Genomic DNA, 6,000 nt, shown 5'->3' on the forward strand with positions numbered 1-6,000 from the left:
GAGGTCCAGCGGATAGATCTCAGAGTTCTCTGCGTGCCCAGTCCTGCCCGGTCCTGTCTCTGGTTACCTGCTTACAGACGGTGCTGCATCCGCGCGTCTAAAAATGTCTACAAGCGAAACTTCACCACTTTCAAAGAAGCAAGAACATTTTCAAAATTGCAGACGTGATTGGGAAGACTGGAACCCCTCGCAGTGGGTACGAGACAAACTGTGTTCTCTGTTGCTCATGGACTGGCTGAAGTAAGGCAGCATCAGGAGACCAACATGTAAGAACCGTGAGAACAGAGAGAACCCAACCAGTAGGTCACAGTTTTTCATCCCCAGTCATCTCCTGAAGCTGATATGGTAAGTGGACATCAGTATATGGTTGTGAATTTACCAGAGGATGCTTATAATCATACTGATTTGGCCACAGACTCTACATTATTTTAGTGACTCAATAAATGCCTAAGTTGTTTATTATTTTTTAATGCTTTTATAGTTTTTAATAAACATTTAACAGCCTATATGTAATCAATAAATGGATTTGCCTATCTTAAGAAAAACTCATTCAGCACTCTGATATGTTAACAGTACTGAATAAAACAATAAATACATGCATACACATAAATCTGTCAATACATTAATTGTATTAATATAAGATTTAGATGAAAAACAACTGTCTGCAGAGAATTTCTTTCTGCAGTATTCTGCATTCACTTGTTAATGTTTTTGTAGAATCCAGTATTGCCCACTGGTTGCTCATTACATTTCATTAGTTTGGTTTCACTGTTTAAAATAATGCCACTTATTTTCAGACAGAACCTGTGATCATAAAACAATACAAAACTCTTAATATCGTGTTAATAAAGCACTTAAAGCATTATATATGGCTAAATGCTTTTTTCAAAATTAAATATACCACTGCTTAGGTGGTAGTGACCCCGATTATGGTAAAGTTGGAAAGATATTCACAGATTCAGACTTCTGGCATCAATGACTCATTAGATATACTTTGTCAAAACATAAACAATGCCTCTTTCCCATCATTGTAAGGTGGACAATGTGCTATATGCCCAGTTTTATCAAAAGTAGCTGTCTTTCAAGCTACAGGAATAACATAGGTGTCTATGGAGTGAACAGGGTCCATTTGCAAATTGTAAAACCGCTGCAACAGTGAAGAGAGACACAGATATTCAGTAACTTCACTCTGATACTCTGTAGTGTCACCAAAATCACTGCAGCTTTTAACAGGCTCCTGTTGACACCAATGTTATTCCTGCAACTTGAAAGACCGCTACTTTTGATCAAACTGGGCTTGTAGCACATTGTCTACCTTACAATGATGGGAAAGAGGCATCGTTTATGTTTTGACAACATTGATCTGAGTTATTGATGCTGGAAGTCTGAATCTGTGAATATCTTTACTTAGTTCATTGAACTGTGGCCTCGGCAGCTGTGGTGAGTGTCCTTTATTTTCATTTCTGAAAGGTGGCAACCCCAGCCAGAGCCCTCCTCTCTCCCGCCACCTCCATGGAGTCCAGGGGGCAGCCACAGACTGAGCTGGCTCTTTTAATCAGTCTGTTCTTATCACGCTCAGACCATCCCCCTCCCCAGCACACCACTTCATAGAAGACCATGGATGCCACCACAGTGTCATAAAAGGTCTTCAGCAGTGGCCTGCTCACACCAAATGATGCGAGTCTCCTAAGCAGGTATAGACAACACCTGCTATGTCGAAAAAAAAATGTGATTTTTCAACATGTTGTAAAAACGTGCCATATGATGAAATAATGTAAAGTAGGCCGTGAAAAAACACTGTGGTAAGGTATTCTTTGAAAAAAAAATCATGAATTTTGGCGCAAAAAAACGCCATAGTATACTATGTCGAAACAAAGTGAGATTTTTCAACATGTTGTAAAAACGTGCCATATGATGAAATAATGTAAAGGAGGCCGTGAAAAACACTCCAGAAAGGTTTTCTCTGAAAAAAAAATCATCATGAATTTTGGCGCAAAAAAACGCCTTACTATACTATGTCGAAAAAAAATGCGATTTTTCAAACATGTTGTAAAAACGTGCCATATGATGAAATAATGTAAAGCAGGCCGTGAAAAACACTACAGAGAAGTTTTCTTTGAAAAAAAAAAGAATTTTGGCGCAAAAAACGCCTTACTATACTATGGCGAAAAAAAATGCGATTTTTCAAACATGTTGTAAAAACGTGCCATATGATGAAATAATGTAAAGGAGGCCATGAAAAACACTCCGGAAAGGTTTTCTTTGAAAAAAAAAATCATCATGAATTTTGGCGGGAAAAAAAAACGCCTTACTATACTATGTCGAAAAAAAATGCGATTTTTCAAACATGTTGTAAAAACGTGCCATATGATGAAATAATGTAAAGGAGGCCATGAAAAACACTCCGGAAAGGTTTTCTTTGAAAAAAAAAATCATCATGAATTTTGGCGGAAAAAAAAACGCCTTACTATACTATGTCGGAAAAAAATGTGATTTTTCAAACATGTTGTAAAAACATGCCATATGATGAAATAATGTAAAGGAGGCCATGAAAAACACTCCAGAAAGGTTTTCTTTAAAAAAAAAAAAAAACATCATCATGAATTTTGGCGCAAAAAAACGCCTTACTATACTATGTCGGAAAAAAATGCGATTTTTCAAACATGTTGTAAAAACATGCCATATGATGAAATAATGTAAAGGAGGCCGTGAAAAAACTCCGGAAAGGTTTTCTTTGAAAAAAAAATAAATTTTGGCGCAAAAAAATGCCTTACTATACTATGTCGAAAAAAAATGCGATTTTTCAACATGTTGTAAAAACGTGCCATATGATGAAATAATGTAAAGGAGGCCGTGAAAAAACTCCGGAAAGGTTTTCTTTGAAAAAAAAATAAATTTTGGCGCAAAAAAATGCCTTACTATACTATGTCGAAAAAAAATGCGATTTTTCAACATGTTGTGAAAACGTGCCATATGATGAAATAATGTAAAGGAGGCCGTGAAAAAAACTCCAGAAAGGCTTTCTTTGAAAAAAAAATCATCATGAATTTTGGCGCCAAAAAACGCCTTACTATACTATGTCGAAAAAAAATGAGATTTTTCAAACATGTTGTAAAAACGTGCCATATGATGAAATAATGTAAAGGAGGGCGTGAAAAACACTCCAGAAAGGTTTTCTTTGAAAAAAAAAATCATCATGAATTTTGGCGCCAAAAAACGCCTTATTATACTATGTCGAAAAAAAATGCGATTTTTCAAACATGTTGTAAAAATGTGCCATATGATGAAATAATGTAAAGGAGGCCATGAAAAACACTCCAGAAATGTTTTCTTTGAAAAAAAAATCATCATGAATTTTGGCGGAAAAAAAAACGCCTTACTATACTATGTCGAAAAAAAATGTGATTTTTCAAACATGTTGTAAAAACGCGCCATATGATGAAATAATGTAAAGGAGGTCGTGAAAAACGCTACAGAAAAGTTTTCTTTGAAAAAAAATCATGAATTTTGGCGCAACAAAACGCCTTACTATACTATGTCGAAAAAAATGCGATTTTTCAAACATGTTGTAAAAACGTGCCATGTGATGAAATAATGTAAAGGAGGCCGTGAAAAACACTCCGGAAAGGTCTTCTTTGAAAAAAAAAATCAGCATGAATTTTGGCGCAACAAAACGCCTTACTATACTATGTCGAAAAAAAATGCGATTTTTCAAACATGTTGTAAGAACGTGCCATATGATGAAATAATGTAAAGGAGGCTGTGAAAAACACTGCAGAAAGGTTTTCTGTGAAAAAATAATCATCATGAATTTTGGCGGAAAAAAAAACGCCTTACTATACTATGTCGAAAAAAAATGTGATTTTTCAAACATGTTGTAAAAACGCGCCATATGATGAAATAATGTAAAGGAGGTCGTGAAAAACGCTACAGAAAAGTTTTCTTTGAAAAAAAAATCATGAATTTTGGCGCAACAAAACGCCTTATTATACTATGTCGAAAAAAATGCGATTTTTCAAACATGTTGTAAAAACGTGCCATGTGATGAAATAATGTAAAGGAGGCCGTGAAAAACACTCCAGAAAGGCTTTCTTTGAAAAAAAAATCATCATGAATTTTGGCACCAAAAAAACGCCTTACTATACTATGTCGAAAAAAAATGAGATTTTTCAAACATGTTGTAAAAACGTGCCATGTGATGAAATAATGTAAAGGAGGCCGTGAAAAACACTCCGGAAAGGTCTTCTTTGAAAAAAAAAATCAGCATGAATTTTGGCGCAACAAAACGCCTTACTATACTATGTCGAAAAAAAATGCGATTTTTCAAACATGTTGTAAAAACGTGCCATATGATGAAATAATGTAAAGGAGGCTGTGAAAAACACTGCAGAAAGGTTTTCTCTGAAAAAAAAATCATGAATTTTGGCGCAAAAGAACGCCTTACTATACTATGTCGAAAAAAAAATGCGATTTTTCAAACATGTTGTAAAAACGTGCCCTATGATGAAATAATGTAAAGGAGGCCCTGAAAAACACTCCGGAAAGGTTTTCTTAAAAAAAAAAAAAAATCATCATAAATTTTGGCGCAAAAAAATGTCTTACTATACTATGTCGAAAAAAAATGCGATTTTTGAACATCTGAAAACGTGCCATATGATGAAATAATGTGAAGTAGGCCATGAAAAAACTCGATGGTATAGTATAGCATGTCCCTCTAAAAACGTCATCGTACAGCATGTCGCTCTAAAAACGTCATAGTATAGCATGTCACTCTAAAAACATCATAGTATTGCCTTTGGTCCACAAAACGTTGTTTTGTCCTGGCTGTCTGAAGTAGGTGAGGAGCAACACCAAAACAGTCCAAACGCTGGTTTCCAGAGGGTTAGACGAGTATTTATTTGAAACAGTAAGTTTACAACAACACAACATGTGAGGGGGTTAAAAGCAATTGGGTGTTACTAAAATAAAAATAAATAAACAGAACTAAAAGTGAACTTCATGTTGACATTGATGGGCATTCCAACCAGGAACAAAGTAAAAGATAATCAATACGAAAAAAAATCTTCTTGTTCACCTCTGAAAACCCAAAAACACACCGCAGTATCGCCCGAAACTAAAACTACCAATGGGTTTCCTTTTTTCCTTTCTGAACAATTCAAAGGTCCCTCTCTACCTCCCCACACATCCACCAACCACTGGAACACATCTCCAAAGTTCTGCTGGGCCAGCTCAGCTTCCCCTCAGAAGAAGTTCCACCAGACGAAGGAGCCTTTTGAGAGGCAGCTGGCATCGTGATTGGACTGTACTTTGGTCTGTTCCAATCCAGCTTCAGCTCCAGAGACGGCAGGCAGGACGAGTCAACGGAGGCCGGGTGGACGAAGGCATGCAGCTGAGTACAATCCAGAAAACAACAGAGGAGGAGTGCAGGGCCAGAACAAACAGAGTAGCATCATATGTCTCTTAGAAAACATCATAGTATAGCCTTTGGGATGAAAAAACGCCATCATATACATCGTATATTGTACAAATAACAAGTCAAAGCAAAGAGACATATATTGTAGAATTGTAGTAATTGTGGGCTGACTGATTTACTGATTATCAGTATTTTATTTTTTACTGATTTACAGTAATAAATACATTTAAAAATGGCGCTACTTTGGCTCTGAACCTTTATCTACCTGTGGTCACTCTGTCTTCTGGAGTGATTTGATTGGTTATACGTCACGAATAAAACTCCTTTAACTTAACATCTGTAAACAAAACGAAAACGTATCAACGTTTTCTGTTAAAGTTTGTGTTCTTGTAAGTTTAACTCCAAGATTTTAAATACTTTCATTTACTGCAAATGAATATCCAAATGAATATACTAAAAATGTCTCACTAATAATCATTATCAGCCTTAAAAACCCACAAAACACCCCTCTATACTCGACCACACTTAGTACAATCTGGTTCCCCCTTCTATAAGTCTGCTTAGAATCGTCCACTTCCTGTTTGTCA

The sequence above is a fragment of the Amphiprion ocellaris genome, chromosome 10 (assembly GCF_022539595.1).
Source record: "Amphiprion ocellaris isolate individual 3 ecotype Okinawa chromosome 10, ASM2253959v1, whole genome shotgun sequence".
Classification (NCBI taxonomy): domain Eukaryota; kingdom Metazoa; phylum Chordata; class Actinopteri; family Pomacentridae; genus Amphiprion; species Amphiprion ocellaris.